This window comes from Cherax quadricarinatus, chromosome 84, assembly GCF_038502225.1.
Source record: "Cherax quadricarinatus isolate ZL_2023a chromosome 84, ASM3850222v1, whole genome shotgun sequence".
NCBI lineage: Eukaryota > Metazoa > Arthropoda > Malacostraca > Decapoda > Parastacidae > Cherax > Cherax quadricarinatus.
The window spans coordinates 12890944-12909949 of record NC_091375.1 but is presented as its reverse complement, the minus strand read 5'-3'; the positions used below and the strand labels follow the sequence as shown (position 1 = coordinate 12909949).

General features: G+C 41.0%; 1 long non-coding RNA gene across 2 annotated transcripts; it reads right to left on the bottom strand.

Annotated features, from left to right (window-relative positions):
* Positions 1-2508: 2508 nt before the first annotated feature.
* LOC138855187 (uncharacterized) lies at positions 2509-18178 on the bottom strand. Of its 2 annotated transcripts, none has more exons than XR_011394373.1 (4): positions 17871-18178; positions 14100-14343; positions 8955-9461; positions 2509-5178 (listed from the first exon to the last, which is right to left on the bottom strand). It is a non-coding gene; the product is annotated as an uncharacterized lncRNA (long non-coding RNA). The 2 variants fall into 2 exon arrangements; XR_011394374.1 differs by lacking the exon at positions 2509-5178 and adding an exon at positions 8653-8783.
* Positions 18179-19006: the final 828 nt, after the last annotated feature.

Below are 19006 nucleotides of genomic sequence, written 5' to 3'. Positions count from 1 at the left end.
ATTAAAATTAATTAGGCAGGTTCACAATGAGGAAATGGTGTGGTGATACCGACAAGATGTGGAAAAATGCACCTATGTACAGTTCAGGACATTTATTAAAGGAAACGTTTCGCCACGAGTGGCTTCTTCAGTCCTAATACAGAGAAAACTAAGAAAACGTATATAGATAGTTGAAGATTGAGACACTTATGCAACATATGGGAATCTTTATTCAGGAAACGTTTCGCCACACAGTGGCTTCATCAGTCCATACAAAGGATAAACTTGAAGAACAGGAGGAGAATGAGGTAATCAGTCCCTCAACCTTGAGTCGATGTGGTCAGTCCATCAATCTTGAATAGAGTACGGCATATTAGCGGAGAAGCAGCTTATAAACCGTATGGCAGGAGAGGTGCAGCAGTCATAGGTGGTGTCACATTTGTCCAATGTGGAAGTAGGTCGTGCCCAAGGGTTAGGCAAGCGAAGAATTCCCAAGTATTAAGATCCCAAGAAGTTGCAGTGTCTGACAGGTTTGTAGATGAATGGTTTGAGAAACCGACAAGTTGAAGATTGAGACACTAATGTGACACCACCTATGACTGCTGCACCTCTCCTGCCATACGGTTTATAAGCTGCTTCTCCGCTAATATGCCGTATTCTATTCAAGATTGATGGACTGAACACATCATCTCAAGGCTGATTATTATTATAATCAAGGGGGAAGCGCTAAACCCGGAGGATTATACAGCTCTCAAGGCTGAGGGACTGATTACCTCATTCTCCTCCTGTTTTTCAAGTTTATCCTTTGTATGGACTGATGAAGCCACTGTGTGGCGAAACGTTTCCTGAATAAAGATTCCCATATGTTGCATAAGTGTCTCAATCTTAAACTTGTCGGTTTCTCAAACCATTCATCACAAAAGCATATATATAGTGGGGAGTCAGGTGAAGTGACGTGTGGGTAGAGGTGGTAGTAGTAGTAGTAGTAGTAGTAGTAGTAGTAGTAGTAGTAGTAGTAGTAGTAGTAGTGGTAGTAGTAGTAATAGTAGTAGTAATAGTAGTAGTAGTGGTAGTAGTAGTGGTAGTAGTAGTGGTAGTAGTGGTAGTGGTAGTAGTAGTGGTAGTAGTAGTAATGGTAGTAGTAGTAATGGTAGTAGTAGTAGTAGTAGTGGTAGTAGTAGTAGTGGTAGTAGTAGTAGTGGTAGTAGTAGTAGTGGTAGTAGTAGTAGTGGTAGTAGTAGTAGTGGTAGTAGTAGTGGTAGTAATAGTAGTAGTAGTAAGGATGTGATTAAGGAAGACGACTTAAGACGGAGAAAATGCATTGAAGCTACACTAATCACCGTCAGTAACACTATAAAACAAAAATCCGGTAGTTACAGTATTTCAAAATTACTAATCAAGAAGATATTACCCATCCTGGGAACTGGTGTTACATGATGCCAGCAGGTCCCTCTCTAGCCTCACCTTCTTAGTTCCACTACTACTACCACCTCTACCCACGCGTCCCCTCACCTGACTCCTGCCACTATATATATAAATGTTTTCTTAGTTTTCTCTGTATTAGGACTGAAGAAGCCACTCGTGGCGAAACGTTTCCTTTAATAAATGTCCTGAACTGTACATAAGTGTCTTTTTCCACACAGATTCACAATGACTGAACTGGTCTTATATAGTCAGATGTGTAAATTACCTCTGATAAAAGCCCCCAAAGTGACCAGACTTAATCCCACTGAGGATATTAATTTCCAATATAGTCAAGTGTTTTAGGGAGTGAAATGGAAGGCACTGAGACTGGATCCAAGGAAGTGGAGCACAAGGATTCATTATTATAATTGAAAAGAAGCGCTAAACCACAAGGGCTATACAGCACTGCTGAAACTTTTAAAGCTGGTAATTATTATTATAATTTAAACAAAGCACTAAACCTTAAAGGTGGTAATTTTTGGTGTAAAATTTTAGTCAGCGTCAAGTTGTGTATGACGTAATTTGTTAATTTTTATTAAGAGGAATTGGAAGCTTTGGGAAAGGTTGTACAAACAGTCGCATTTTGAGAAGGACCTGCCTTGTATGGGCCAGTAGGCCTGCTGCAGTGTCCCTCCGTTACGTTCATATATTAGTTTACATGTGATAACTTGCAAATATATCTTACCTTCCACTTAAAATCTTCGATGCTGATTAACAGCATTAAATACTTATGCTGCACTCTGCACTACTCCTTTCACATGTATGGAAGTACAGGGGGCTGGGGTTATGCAGTAGGGGGATACCTTTCTTGGACTGTGCAACCACCTAAATACATGTAATAATAATATTACATTCCCAGGGCTGGATTTAGACCTTGGGAGGCCCGGGGCACTAATTTTTTTTTTTTTTGGGGGGGGGGCCTCAACATGGAAATTAAATTGAATTACAAATAAGAAATGAACTAAAATGAATAATAAGCAGCAGTTTTTCGAAAAAAATATTAGGTTTGGAAGAAAACCTCTGATTTTATTTTTCTCAATTTTATTGACTAAGAATAACTTGGAATATAATTTTCAGTTTGCATTATCAAAAATAAGTGCTAAACCTACAAGGAACATACAGCACAGCAGGGCAGGGAAGGGTGCAGGGGTATTGGGTAGCAAGAGGTTGAGGTAGAAAGGGTCGTGAGGGGTACTAGAGGCATCATCATCAGAGATTGCGCAGTAAATCAGATGCTGTCAAAAAGTGAATGAGAGAGTCTGAGTTAAAGGAGCGTCCATCAGCAAGAAGGGAAGGTCAGGGCAGCAGAGCTGTGACGACGTTGGAGGTAAATTCTGCGTGCTTGTTGGTAGAACGGACAGTCCAACAGAATATGGCTAACAGAAACTGGAACCTGACAATTCTCACAGAGTGGGACAGGGTGCCTTTCCATGAGATATCCATGAGTAAGACGAGTGTGGCTGATGCGAAGACAGGAGAGAGTAGTCTCCCAACCTCGACATTGACAAGAAGACGGCCAGAAACCTATACTTGGTTTAATGGAATGTAAGTTATTATGTAGCAGGTAGGGCCAACGTTTTTGCCAATGGGTGCGAGGGTGGGTAGCAATTACAGCAAAATAGTCTGTGAATGGAACACCTCTATATGAAACTGGGAGGTCATACACTGCTGACTGCGCAGCAGTGTCTGCCTGTTCATTGCCCTGTACGTCAACATGACCAAGGATCCAACAAAAATATCTTTGTGCTTGCTAAAGACACGTCGTAACCAAAGTTGGATACGAAGAACCAGGGCATGATGTATTTGGGACCCCAGATGTGGGGGGACATCTAGTAACGCGAGAATAAGAAATATGGGGAAGCCTCCTTTGGAGGCGTAGATGAAAGACTGTCATAGCATATAGGAATTATTATAATCAAAGGGGGAGCGCTAAGCCTGTAGGATTATACAGCGCATGTGAGGGGGGGGGGATGGAAGGTATTCAGGCTTAATTCAGGGAACTGGAGAAAATTCGCGACCTAGCTGCCAGGGAGTGTGGACGTGCCTCGTACCTCTCTGCTGACAGTCTAGCAAGCTATCCAGTGACGTCATGGTATTCAGCGTGAGGAGGCGGGTGAATACCGTTGGTATACAGCTTGTTCGGGGGGCGATTACGCCTGAGAATGAACAAGTTTTGCTACCCAAGATAATCCGTGACACTTATGGAATTGTGGACAAGGATTTTACGGTGTGGCATTAAATGGCGCATACCGGATATTTGTGAAACTACTCTACGAGCCAGTGTACGAAAAGCTGGTTGAGCAATTCCAAGATCTCTGCATAGATGTGTCCCATGAAGTGCATGTGCGTATGGTGGATGTCTCTCGACAATATACGTGGGTGAAACTGCGCAATGTGCCCTTCGAGGCTGATGCAACGGATCTCCGCAGTGTTTTCAGAAGATATGGAGTGGTACACATGGCTAAACAAGGCAATAGGGTGGCTGGGGCGTATGCTGGTTTCCCAGATGGTTCGATTACCCTTAAGATGTCTCTTTGCCAGGCCATACCATCGTATGTGTACCTTGACTTCCACACACAGGTCATGGTGTCGTATGCTGGTCAACGACGGACGTGCCGCCTCTGCGGTGACTATGATCATATGGCAGCAGTGTGTGGGCAGCGAGGGCAGGCCAGAATCTCAGTGGTAGTAACCAGTTACCAGTAACCAGTGTACCAGTAGTTGACTCACTATCAACCGTCTCTGCCTGAGTCACTGTCTGTATTCATATTGTGCTGACCACAGCAGTATTCAAAGACCCCCTCACATATGGGTACTGTGGGCGGCTAGTCAGTTATACGAGAGTGAGCAAGGAGATAGGCAGGCTGTTGGGCGCTCCCCACACTATCTGTAATTATACGTACTACCAGCCTACGTGAGTATTACTTTACCCTATCCACGTATCGAACTCCCACATGATAAGAAGGCCGGCCAGTGGATCAATGAATGACGATGGGCAGGAGGCTCCCATACATGGACGAAAAGGAGATGGTGGGCACGGTCGACTTTGGAGTGAGGAGATTGAGGAGCCAGTGTTAGTGTCGAATCTGGAGCTGTCGTCTCTCGAGTCGCCTGCATCGCCGGTGGTACAGCAGGCTTTCGGGGAGGACCAGGTGATGGTGGAAGTGGAGGACTCGGATGCGACAATAGCGTCTGTTTTGCATACCATGTTCTCATCTACGGATGTGGTCTCCCCGGCTGTGCCGACGTCGGTCCGGAGATCGTGTCCATGGCGGTCGAGCAGCAGGAGGTGGTTGTTGGTGCTGGTGAGGCTGGCGGGGACGTGGTGACCCCTCGTCAGAAGGCAGAGACGAAGGTGGTGGTGGAGGTTCATCGTGTGGACGATCCGGTCACAAACATGGAGGAGGACGCTGGGACGAGGAAGAGGGCGGCAGCAATGTCGGACTCTGACGACGTCCTGACGCCGGCTCAATGAACAGGGAAGAAAGCATCGGTAGATGGGGGGCGGTGTGCTAGTGGAGGTGAGCAGCGACAGCAGGTGGTGCCAGGTGGCACGGGTGTCGTGCGTGGAGAGCATGGCAAACGTGGTCCCCAGGGCCCATGTGGGCATGCAATAGTAGTAGTGGGGCACCGAGGGAGGAAACCTTAGCCAGGTGCGAGGGGGGTTTAGATGCTGTGGTTCCACAGACTGAAAGGTTATTGAGGGACAAGTCAGCCACACATTGGAATGTGAACCTGCAGAGAGGAGAGTAAGGTATGAGTAAGGTATGAGGTCTGCTGCTTGATGGCAGCGCCGGTTAATGGCGTGTGTGTCTGGGAGCGCCAGATAGCGTGCGCCTTGAGGGAGGGGCATGTGCCCAGTGTTAGGATAAAAGTGGCTTGATATGTGCTGTTCAGATGTGTCTGCAAATTGTGGAGTATGAGTAGTGTTAGGTTCTGTTTAGAGGTGTTGCTGCCTGCGCCTGTGTGCGCCTAAGGTACGCTGGTGTGGTTGAGGTGGCGTATGCTGCTGTAGAAATAAGGAAATTTATGGGAGGAGGTGGGTGAGGGATTTTTCAGAGGGATATATGTGAATGCTTTTGTTTTGGCACTATACAGTTTCAGTATTGGAGTATCACAGGCCAACTTTTGACTAGTTAAGATTCATTATTTTGAGATTGAGATTGATATTTCTGTTTATGGTCAAATGGGTGAGTGTAAGTGTGAACCACCAGGTGGTATTCGTATTATTAGTTGACAGGGTGTATCAGGGAGATAAGATGTTTTCTGATGGTAGTTTTGAAGGTGATGAAGGCGTCTCTAGTTTTGGAATTTTCAGGTAGGGTGTTCCAGATTTTAGGGCCTTTGACATACATTGAATTTTTGTGAAGTCAGTTCCTGATCAGCCGGGCTGTGGCTCGTACGTTGGTTTGCGTGCAGCCAGCAGCAACAGCCTGGTTGATCAGGCTCTGATCCACCGGGAGGCCTGGTCACAGACCGGGCCACGGGGGCGTTGACCCCCGGAACTCTCTCCAGGTAAACTCCAGGGACACGGGGAATGTCAGAGATGTTTGTCTGGTGTTATGCCTGTGGGTTCTGTCACAACTATCAAGAAAGCATTTTAGGTCAAGGTTAATATTGGAATTTAAGGTCCTGTAGATGTAGATTGCACAGTAGTAAGTGTGGATGTACTGAACAGGGAGTAAGTTTAGATCTATGAAGAGTGGGGGGGGGGGTGTTGCCAGGGATGGGATTTAGTGATTATTCTTACTGCAGCTTTTTGTTGGGTTATTGGCTTTAGGTGTGTTGCTGCAGTTGATCCCCAAACACAGATAGCATAGGTGAGGTATGGATATATAAGTGAATGGTATAGTGTGAGAAGGGCAGTTTGCGGCACGTAGTATCGTATCTTGGAGAGGATCCCAACCGTTTTGGATACTTTTTTGGTTATGTGTTGGATATGGATGCTGAAGTTCAGGTTGTTGTCGAGGTATAGGCCTAGGAATTTGCCCTCATTATGCCTGGTAATTAGAGTGTTGTCGATCTTAATGTTAATTTGCGCATCTCCTGCTCTGCTACCAAACATAATGTAGTAGGTTTTGTCAACGTTAAGCGTAAGTTTATTGACTGTCATCCAAGTCGATATTTTGATCAGCTCCTCATTAACAATGGTGTTGAGGGTTGCAAGATTAGGGTGAGAGATGACATAAGTCGTGTCGTCAGCAAAGAGAATGGGGTTCAGGTGTCGAGATACGTTTGGAAGATCATTGATGTATATGAGGAAGAGCAGGGGACCAAGGACACTTCCCTGCGGAACTCCAGTATAAGTGGCTGTGTTGTTGATGCTGTGTCTTTAATGGTGACATACTGATACCTATTAGTAAGGTAAGATTTGAAATATGCAAGCGCATGGCCTCTTATACCATAATGGTCAAGTTTGTGGAGTAGGATGCCGTGGTCTACTGTGTCAAAAGCTTTTCTTAGGTCAATAAAAATTCCTAGTGGATATTCCTTATTTTCCAATGCTGTGTAAAGCAGATCTAGCATTTTTATAATTGCATCATTAGTGCTTTTATTTTTTCCTGAATCCAAATTGGCAGGGGTTGAGTATGTTTTGTGACGTTATAAATTAATATAGTCTCCTGTGCACGAGTTTCTCAAAGATTTTGGATAGCAATGGTAAGTTTGATATTGGTCTATAGTTGTTTAAATCTGTAGGGTCACCACCTTTATGTATTGGTGTAACCCTTGCCGTCTTGAGTAGTTTCGGGATGACAACAAATGTTTGCGTGTGTGTTGGATGAGTGATGCGTGAATGAATCATGTATGGACCACGGGCGCAAGCGCCTGTGGAGCTGGCCAGTTTCTTGTGTCATGGATTATACACTATTCATATAGTACTCATGTTCCTTCAAGGTAGTAGTGAATGATAAGGTATAAATGGGGAGGGGGGGGGGGGTCTTTGCCTCTATCACTGTGCAGAGTGAGGAGTAGGGCAGTATATTGTGTTGGAAGTGATGGACAGTTGCTTGTCCAGTGTGTTGTAGTGTAATGTGTAGATAATAAGCATATTATTGTATATAGAAAGATGAGACTACATACAAGTTGGACTTGGACTTGTACTATGAGAATTACTCTCTTACGCCTGATATGTTAAGGCGGATTTATCACCTGTGATACATTCAAATTAGATTTATGTTCTTATCTATGTACATAGCAGTCTTAAGTCATATGATGCGAGTGGTGTTTAGCAGCAGTTGTCACAATAAGTTGTTTTATCTGTGTTAGGGAAGTATGTGGAATTTTTTGCTTGTAGCCGCTACATGGCTGGGGTTTATACTTCATACCTTTGTATTCTGTGACGTTTTTCATATTAAGTTTTTATGTACTGTGTTGAATGAATAGGGTTACATGCTAAGATAACTGCACATAAGTTACCTTTGGGAGTTGTTGACAGTCATTGCTGCAACCTTCTTAGAAAATTAATCTTTTGAAGTGTATTCTCTTTCACCGGGTTGAGTTGTCATTGTGTTTAAATAAAGACATCTATCCCATTGTAAATATTGTTATTAATATTTGTGTCTATGGTGTTACTGTATCACTCATGATAGTGCAATTACTATGTATCCTTTAATGTCAGAGGTATATTTCTGGTATAACTGGGTGTATATGGTGTGTGGTGATAGGGTGTCAGAACACTTGTCTGGTGTGATCTTTTGTATGGAGTTTACCTGGAGTTTACCTGGAGAGAGTTTCGGGGGTCAACGCCCCCGCGGCCCGGTCTGTGACCAGGCCTCCTGGTGGATCAGAGCCTGATCAACCAGCTGTTACTGCTGGCTGCACGCAAACCAACGTACGAGCCACAGCCGGCTGGTCAGGTACCGACTTTTAGGTGCTTGTCCAGTGCCAGCTTGAAGACTGCCAGGGGTCTGTTGGTAATCCCTCTTATGTGTGCTGGGAGGCAGTTGAACAGTCTCGGGCCCCTGACACTTATTGTATGGTCTCTTAACGTGCTAGTGACACCCCTGCTTTTCATTGGGGGGATGTTGCATCTTTTGCCACCTTGTATTGTAACGTTTTAAATAAAATATACATAAAAAAAAGTGACAACCATCCCCCTACCCATTACTCTCCCACCAGTAACTACTCACCCCCAAACCCCACCACCAGCAGCCACCCTCCAACACTTCCCCTAACGACCCTTCCCCCTTCCCACAAACAACCACTGACGTCATCACACCCCCTCCTCCAGGTCAGTGGCGCCATTTAGCCATGGTGGTCAAGAACAGTGGCGCCACTAGTCATTCCTCTGCCATCCACCACACCATCAACACCTCCAGCTCCTCCAGCGCCATCAACCTCTGGTAATTTAAATTTGGATTACTCCAGTTTCATGGTAACTTTCGATAGATCAGCTTTGAAAATATTTTAGCAATTTTTCTTTGTACAAAATGTTGAAGGAATCATTCTAAATACATAGACTTCAAACTATTGCTTCCGACAGTTCATGAATAATCTAGTAATGTCCATACTTTTATCTTTGCAGACATTGTTTTGACGTGTTGCTGCTGGTGATGACATCTCTGAAGACTAGCAGCTGCCCACAACACGGACTTCGCCACACAGCAGCTGCCCACAACACGGACTTCGCCACACAGCAGCTGCCCACAACACGGACTTCGCCACACAGCAGCTGCCCACAACACGGACTTCACCACACAGCAGCTGCCCACAACACGGACTTCGCCACACAGCAGCTGCCCACAACACGGACTTCGCCACACAGCAGCTGCCCACAACACGAACTTCGCCACACAGCAGCTGCCCACAACACGGACTTCGCCACACAGCAGCTGCCCACAACACGGACTTCACCACACAGCAGCTGCCCACAACACGGACTTCACCACACAGCAGCTGCCCACAACACGGACTTCGCCACACAGCAGCTGCCCACAACACGGACTTCACCACACAGCAGCTGCCCACAACGCAGACTTCACACAGCAGCTGCCCACAACACGGGGAATATCTTCAACCTACAAAATTCGATAAAATTTAGATTATTACATTTTAATTAAATAAAATGTCTATCAAAACAAAAAGAAAGAACTGTTTCTTGACCACACAAGTGTTCAAGGAACACAAAAGAAATAGAAAAAGGAAATAACTGAGACAAGCCTCAACTGCTGTATTTGTCAGCAGGAGGACAACATTCACACAGTTCGGGAGCTTTAAGCTCGGGGGGAAAAAAAAAAAAATTATACCTACCCCAACCCTACTAACAATAGTAGTAATGAGGCGGAGCCTCAATGCTGCCATTATTAGTAGTTTGAGGTATGATACATTTAAAAATTTCATGACCTTTTTTTGTATTGTCAGGAAGACAAGTATTGCGACACTGTCCACTGCCCAGTCATGTACAACACTATCTTCACTGCATAGTCTTCTAACACATGATCACCTCTTGTCTTCAGTATTCTAATAACCTGTCTTAATTGTCAGGAGGATTCTGGTGCAAACAAGTCTTACTGAGTTTGATGGTAACATATTACAACCTAGCCAAACCTACTCCTAATATTCTTTAAATATAGACGCCTAACCGAAAAAAAAAAACAGTGGAAGTTGTTTAATTCATAGAACCTGATTGAGAGTTCACTGCTCCCCCCATTCGAACAATGTAAAATACTTACGTGCACATTTACCCAAATACAATTTCCAAAGCTATATATTACAACTTTATTTCCCCTACACTTGCACGTCCCTCATAACCCAGTGTTGGTTGTTTAGGCTAATGTGCTATCTAACCAGTTTGAGCTCTGCCGTATACCAGTCTCCTAACACACTACTGTGCTAGCCTGAATTCATAACTCACCTTACCTGCCAGTTATGGCTGGCATCTTAAGCACAACCTGAGGACCACTACAGTCAAGCCCCCCACTCTACCTCTATTTTTCAAATCCAGTAGGGTTAATAATCCTATTCTCACTAATAGCAATCTAAATCACTCCCCTAACTATACTCATCAGCATCAGATGCTAGTGAATCCTTTCTACCGACTAACACTTTTTTGCTGCAAGAAAACCTCTGAAGTTGTTAATGAAGAAGAGTTAGACTTCACTACTTACAAACCAACTGCAATTCTGAACGCTAATAATTTTATATTCATAGGAACTTGAACGCCGCTTAAATTTTCCAAAATAATATTGTGTAAACTCGATGAATCAATATTTAACTTTGTATAGTTTGGCCAAAGGCATAAAAAACGTAGAACACCCACCACAACCACTACCCAAACCCGGAACCCACCAAAATCCCCACGGAAACCACATGCAATAACAGATTGCAGACAGCTACTGAAGGTCGTTGGTGGGTTCCCAGGCTAACAGTTCTACGTAATCTATGCCTTCAGGGGAGATTACTCTCCCCTGCTATATGCATTCATAATGCATATAGCAGATGCTCCAGTTCTATTCTTATCCTACTTAAATATATAAAACTATTTACAATACACTTATCGAAACCAACAATGAAGAAGCAATTCGAGACGATATTTTGATTTCTCTTGGACGAGTATCAAGTCAGACCAAGATCACAATACAGGTCGCAAAAATTATGAAAGGGAGGGGGCGGGGGGTTAAATTACAAACAGTAGTGGTGGTATATACAGTAGCAGAAAAAGTAGAAATAATAACAATAATAGTGTAGGTAGTAGTGGTAAGATTTGAGGTAATACCAATGGTGGTAATGCTAATGGTGGTAGTATTAGTACTGGCAATAATAGAAGTGCTGGTAGTCAGTCTAGCAGCAAGTTCTGGTAGTAGTAACATTAATAGAATAGTAACAATATTCGTAGCTGAAATAGTGTCAATACAACAGTGAGGAAATTGCGACAAGTTAACCTTCAATAATAAAGTTCAACAGGAGCTTACAATAGACATGAAAACAAACTCCAATATTCCTGTTGGCCAATGTTAGGCAAGAAATTAGACGTAAATAAAAAGTTTGGCTGAGAGACTGATCATCTATCAAGGTTGGGGAGTAGATCTCAACATTAACTCTCCAATTTAGTCTCCAAGACTGCTGTCACCTCTGTAGTCGACAGATAAAGTCTACTCCCCAAGCGAAACATCTCATCATTATTCATACCTGTCACAACGTCTCTTACCAACCTGGTATTGTACACCATTTATAATGTGAAAACAATGAAAGTTAGAGAAATCTGGTCTAGGAAAAAATATATCAAAACTAAAGCCAGGTGCAGTCGAAAGTGGTCTCAAAACAACCCAGGTTATACCGAAACGTCTAAAGTTTCCTCCCCAAGTGTCAGTTTTGTGAACTTAGTAAACAAAGCAACATTAGACTGGCCAAAGGCATAAAAAACGTAGAACACCCACCACAACCACTACCCAAGCCCGAAACCCACCAAAATCCCCACGGAAACCACATGCAATAACAGATTGCAGACAGCTACTGAAGGTCGTTGGTGGGTTCCCAGGCTAACAGTCCTACGTAATCTATGCCTTCAGGGGAGATTACTCTCCCCTGCTATATGCATTCATAATGCATATAGCAGATGCTCCAGTTCTATACCTTACATATCCTACTTAACACCACCTAATTCTATAAGTAATTTTGATATAATAAATAATTATAGACCTACAGTGTTATATATACACCACAACTATGCAGCATACTCCAGGTATAGGCCTTACTAATTTGCAGAGCAGTGGCGACACGAGGGGGGATGAAGGGAGGTAAAGGTAAGATCAAGGGGGGTCTAGGTAAGATCAAGGGGGGTCTAGGTAAGATCAAGGAGGGTCTAGGTAAGATCAAGGGGGGTCTAGGTAAGATCAAGGGGGATCTAGGCAAGATCAAGGGGGATCTAGGTAAGATCAAGGGGGGTCTAGGTAAGATCAAGGGGGGTCTAGGTAAGATCAAGGGGGGTCTAGGTAAGATCAAGGGGGGTCTAGGTAAGATCAAGGGGGGTCTAGGTAAGATCAAGTGGGTCTAGGTAAGATCAAGCGGGTCTAGGAAAGATCAAGGGGGTCTAGGAAAGATCAAGGGGGTCTAGGAAAGATCAAGGAAGTCTAGGAAAGATCAAGGGGGTCTAGGTAAGACCAGTCTACAAAGTCTCTGTAAATATACACTGTATAACCCAGTTTCAAAAATCCCCCCCCCCCCCAAGACGGGACTTCATAGTATAAAATTACTTTGCCAGGTCCTCTACAACACTACTGATAATAGGAAGATGTGGTTAATTCCACAATTCTGAGGAATTGTTATTGATTTTTCCGGCTATAATATATTCTGCCTGAGGATAATTTATCCCGTCATGTGAAGCTAAAAGTTTGGCTGTGTAGTTTAAAAATAGGTTAGACAAATGAGTGGTTGAGTTGGACCTACCTAACATGGGCCAATAGGCCTGTCTCAGTGCTCATTATGTCTTAATAATGGATATGCCTGATTTAATAGGCTTTCCTTACACCCAGCATCAAGACCTCTACCATTACCGTCACCACACCCAGCATCAACACCTCTACCATTACCCTCACCACACCCAGCATCAAGACCTCTACCATTACCCTCACCACACCCAGCATCAACACCTCTACCATTACCCTCACCACACCCAGCATCAAGACCTCTACCATTACCCTCACCACACCCAGCATCAACACCTCTACCATTACCCTCACCACACCCAGCATCAACACCTCTACCATTACCCTCACCACACCCAACATCAACACCTCTACCATTACCCTCACCACACCCAACATCAACACCTCTACCATTACCCTCACCACACCCAGCATCAACACCTCTACCATTACCCTCACCACACCCAGCATCAACACCTCTACCATTACCCTCACCACACCCAGCATCAACACCTCTACCATTACCCTCACCACACCCAGCATCAACACCTCTACCATTACCCTCACCACACCCAGCATCAACACCTCTACCATTACCCTCACCACACCCAGCATCAACACCTCTACCATTACCCTCACCACACCCAGCATCAACACCTCTACCATTACCCTCACCACACTAAATTATCTCAGTATAATTAATAACTCGGTAGATTAACACATAATTACACAATCAAGTCAGGATGACATCTGACATTTTTATTAGGGTATTTATACTTCCCCAGGATGCGACCCCTACCAGTAGGCCTGCTCAGGGGCAGTAGACCTGCCGCTGTGTTTCTCATGTGAACAGTGGCAATGGATATAAGGAACATACCCACTTGTTCCCAGGATCGAATCCCGGTTCTTCAGTTGACGCCACTACCAACTGAACCATGATACATCACTTACACATTTCATCTCAGCTTCCTACAATCTTGTAGGATGAGTATACACTACATAATACTGATATTACACTAACTAAAACTTACTAAAATATAATCAGTCTTTAATTCTAAGCTTTACAACCAATTTCTCCAGTTTTTATTTCCACCCCATTCAAGGTAACCTATAGAATACATTCCTCATTATTTCCTGGGCAGAGATTTCATCTCTGGTCGGGAGATAAACTAATAATTCCCACTAAGTTACTGTTGATATCAATTCCTTGCAATTTTTCATATACTCTCCTCACCAGTCTACCACCTAATACAATTATCTGCTTCAATAACCAAACTTTTGTGGACTAATAACCTGGAAATACCTTACAAGTGGGCCCCGCCCACCCGTAACGACGTCTCCAACTGCTGCATCTCCATCTAAATGTTATGGTTCAGATCATTTACTAGTGTGGTTGTCTCCACCTCTCAGACTGGTCAATGTTGCTGTGTTGATCAATGTTGCCGTGTTGATCAATGTTGCTGTGTTGATCAATGTTGCTGTGTTGATCAATGTTGCAGCAGACACAGCCAGGCACAGCAATCCTCATTTATCACACCTGAAACAAAACATTCACATTATAACCATAAACATTACCATGTAATATACACTAGTAACATTACCATGTAATATAAACTAGTAACATTACCATGTAATATAAACTAGTAACATTACCATGTAATAAAAACTAGTAACATTACCATGTAATATAAACTAGTAACATTACCATGTAATATAAACTAGTAACATTACCATGTTAATATACACTAGTAACATTACCATGTAATATAAACTAGTAACATTACCATGTAATATACACTAGTAACATTACCATGTAATATAAACTAGTAACATTACCATGTAATATAAACTAGTAACATTACCATGTAATAAAAACTAGTAACATTACCATGTAATATACACTAGTAACATTACCATGTAATATACACTAGTAACATTACCATGTAATATAAACTAGTAACATTACCATGTTAATATAAACTAGTAACATTACCATGTAATATAAACTAGTAACATTACCATGTTAATATACACTAGTAACATTACCATGTAATATAAACTAGTAACATTACCATGTAATATACACTAGTAACATTACCATGTAATATAAACTAGTAACATTACCATGTAATATAAACTAGTAACATTACCATGTTAATATAAACTAGTAACATTACCATGTAATATACACTAGTAACATTACCATGTTAATATAAACTAGTAACATTACCATGTTAATATAAACTAGTAACATTACCATGTAATATAAACTAGTAACATTACCATGTAATATAAACTAGTAACATTACCATGTTAATATAAACTAGTAACATTACCATGTAATATAAACTAGTAACATTACCATGTAATATAAACTAGTAACATTACCATGTAATATAAACTAGTAACATTACCATGTAATATAAACTAGCAACATTACCATGTAATATAAACTAGTAATATTACCATGTAATATAAACTAGTAACATTACCATGTAATATAAACTAGTAACATTACCATGTAATATACACTAGTAACATTACCATGTAATATAAACTAGTAACATTACCATGTAATATAAACTAGTAACATTACCATGTTAATATAAACTAGTAACATTACCATGTTAATATAAACTAGTAACATTACCATGTAATATAAACTAGTAACATTACCATGTAATATAAACTAGTAACATTACCATGTAATATACACTAGTAACATTACCATGTAATATAAACTAGTAACATTACCATGTTAATATACACTAGTAACATTACCATGTAATATAAACTAGTAACATTACCATGTAATATACACTAGTAACATTACCATGTAATATAAACTAGTAACATTACCATGTAATATAAACTAGTAACATTACCATGTAATAAAAACTAGTAACATTACCATGTAATATACACTAGTAACATTACCATGTAATATACACTAGTAACATTACCATGTAATATAAACTAGTAACATTACCATGTTAATATTAACTAGTAACATTACCATGTTAATATACACTAGTAACATTACCATGTAATATAAACTAGTAACATTACCATGTAATATAAACTAGTAACATTACCATGTTAATATAAACTAGTAACATTACCATGTAATATACACTAGTAACATTACCATGTTAATATAAACTAGTAACATTACCATGTTAATATAAACTAGTAACATTACCATGTAATATAAACTAGTAACATTACCATGTAATATAAACTAGTAACATTACCATGTTAATATAAACTAGTAACATTACCATGTAATATAAACTAGTAACATTACCATGTAATATAAACTAGTAACATTACCATGTAATATAAACTAGTAACATTACCATGTAATATAAACTAGCAACATTACCATGTAATATAAACTAGTAATATTACCATGTAATATAAACTAGTAACATTACCATGTAATATAAACTAGTAACATTACCATGTAATATACACTAGTAACATTACCATGTAATATAAACTAGTAACATTACCATGTAATATAAACTAGTAACATTACCATGTTAATATAAACTAGTAACATTACCATGTAATATAAACTAGTAACATTACCATGTAATATAAACTAGTAACATTACCATGTAATATAAACTAGTAACATTACCATGTAATATAAACTAGTAACATTACCATGTTAATATACACTAATAACATTACCATGTAATATAAACTAGTAACATTACCATGCTAATATACACTAGTAACATTACCATGTAATATACACTAGTAACATTACCATGTAATATACACTAGTAACATTACCATGTAATATACACTAGTAACATTACCATGTAATATAAACTAGTAACATTACCATGTAATATAAACTAGTAACATTACCATGTTAATATAAACTAGTAACATTACCATGTTAATATACACTAGTAACATTACCATGTAATATAAACTAGTAACATTACCATGTAATATAAACTAGTAACATTACCATGTAATATAAACTAGTAACATTACCATGTAATATAAACTAGTAACATTACCATGTTAATATAAACTAGTAACATTACCATGTAATATAAACTAGTAACATTACCATGTAATATACACTAGTAACATTACCATGTAATATAAACTAGTAACATTACCATGTTAATATAAACTAGTAACATTACCATGTTAATATAAACTAGTAACATTACCATGTAATATAAACTAGTAACATTACCATGTAATATACACTAGTAACATTACCATGTAATATAAACTAGTAACATTACCATGAAATATAAACTAGTAACATTACCATGTAATATACACTAGTAACATTACCATGTAATATAAACTAGTAACATTACCATGTTAATATACACTAGTAACATTACCATGTAATATACACTAGTAACATTACCATGTAATATAAACTAGTAACATTACCATGTTAATATACACTAGTAACATTACCATGTAATATACACTAGTAACATTACCATGTAATATAAACTAGTAACATTACCATGTAATATAAACTAGTAACATTACCATGTTAATATAAACTAGTAACATTACCATGTTAATATAAACTAGTAACATTACCATGTTAATATAAACTAGTAACATTACCATGTAATATAAACTAGTAACATTACCATGTTAATATAAACTAGTAACATTACCATGCTAATATACACTAGTAACATTACCATGTTAACATGTAAATCTATATCTGGATCACAAGGCTCAAGTTCCTTGGATCAAGAGACCTTCACTAAGGTATTTTTCAATAATGGATAAAAATAGGCCAGAACTGGATACATAATTATAGGTTATGTAACGTCTAGTGTGAGAATTATTGTTTGATCAGAGGAAGTGGAGCAGCTCCAGTTCCTCGCATCAAAACCCCTCCACTAAGGTCAACCCCCCCCGCCCCCCTCCAACACATTAGACCCCAAAGAAAATTAAGACTTAAAATATTAATAATTTGGTGACCAAACTGGTGGTGGGGACCAGGAGCTGCAGCTCAACTCTGCTGTTGTACTGACAAATGCGTCACCAGACAATACTTACGTTATTTAGGTGTATTAAAATGCTGAGGAAGCGGTAAAGCCGGCGGGGCGGCAGGAGGAGCAGCGACACGTCTCTCCATTACGACCACTGAAGTTCAACTGACTTTTAGTGACCTTGAGGTTGGTCACTGTCCTGACCTTCATTATAACACCATCACTGATAACCTGACTAACTCTGACTACCACCACTAGATGGCACTACTACACCTTGAGGTTGGTCACTGTCCTGACCTTCATTATAACACCATCACTGATAACCTGACTAACTCTGACTACCACCACTAGATGGCACTACTACACCACCACTACCACCACTAGATGCCACTACTACACCACCACTACCACCACTAGATGGCACTACTACACCACCACTACCACCACTAGATGCCACTACTACACCACCACTACCACCACTAGATGGCACTACTACACCTTGAGGTTGGTCACTGTCTTGACCTTCATTATAACACCATCACTGATAACCTGACTAACTCTGACTACCACCACTACACCACCACTACCACCACTAGATGCCACTACTACACCACCACTACCACCACTAGATGCCACTACTACACCACCACTACCACCACTAGATGCCACTACTACACCACCACTACCACCACTAGATGCCACTACTACACCACCACTACCACCACTAGATGCCACTACTACACCACCACTACCACCACTAGATGCCACTACTACACCACCACTACCACCACTAGATGCCATTACTACACCACCACTACCACCACTAGATGGCACTACTACTACACCACCACTACCAACACCAGATGCCACTACTACACCACCACTACCACCAATAGATGCCACTACTACACCACCACTACCACCACTAGATGGCACTACTACACCACCACTACCACCACTAGATGGCACTACTACACCACCACTACCACCACTAGATGGCAGTACTACACCACCACTACCACCACTAGATGGCACTACTACACCACCACTACCACCACTAGATGGCAGTACTACACCACCACTACCACCACTAGATGGCACTACTACACCACCACTACCACCACTAGATGGCACTATTACACCATCACTAGTACTACTCATGGTGAAGCGCTCAACCCGTGGGGGTCATGGACCACCTGGGAG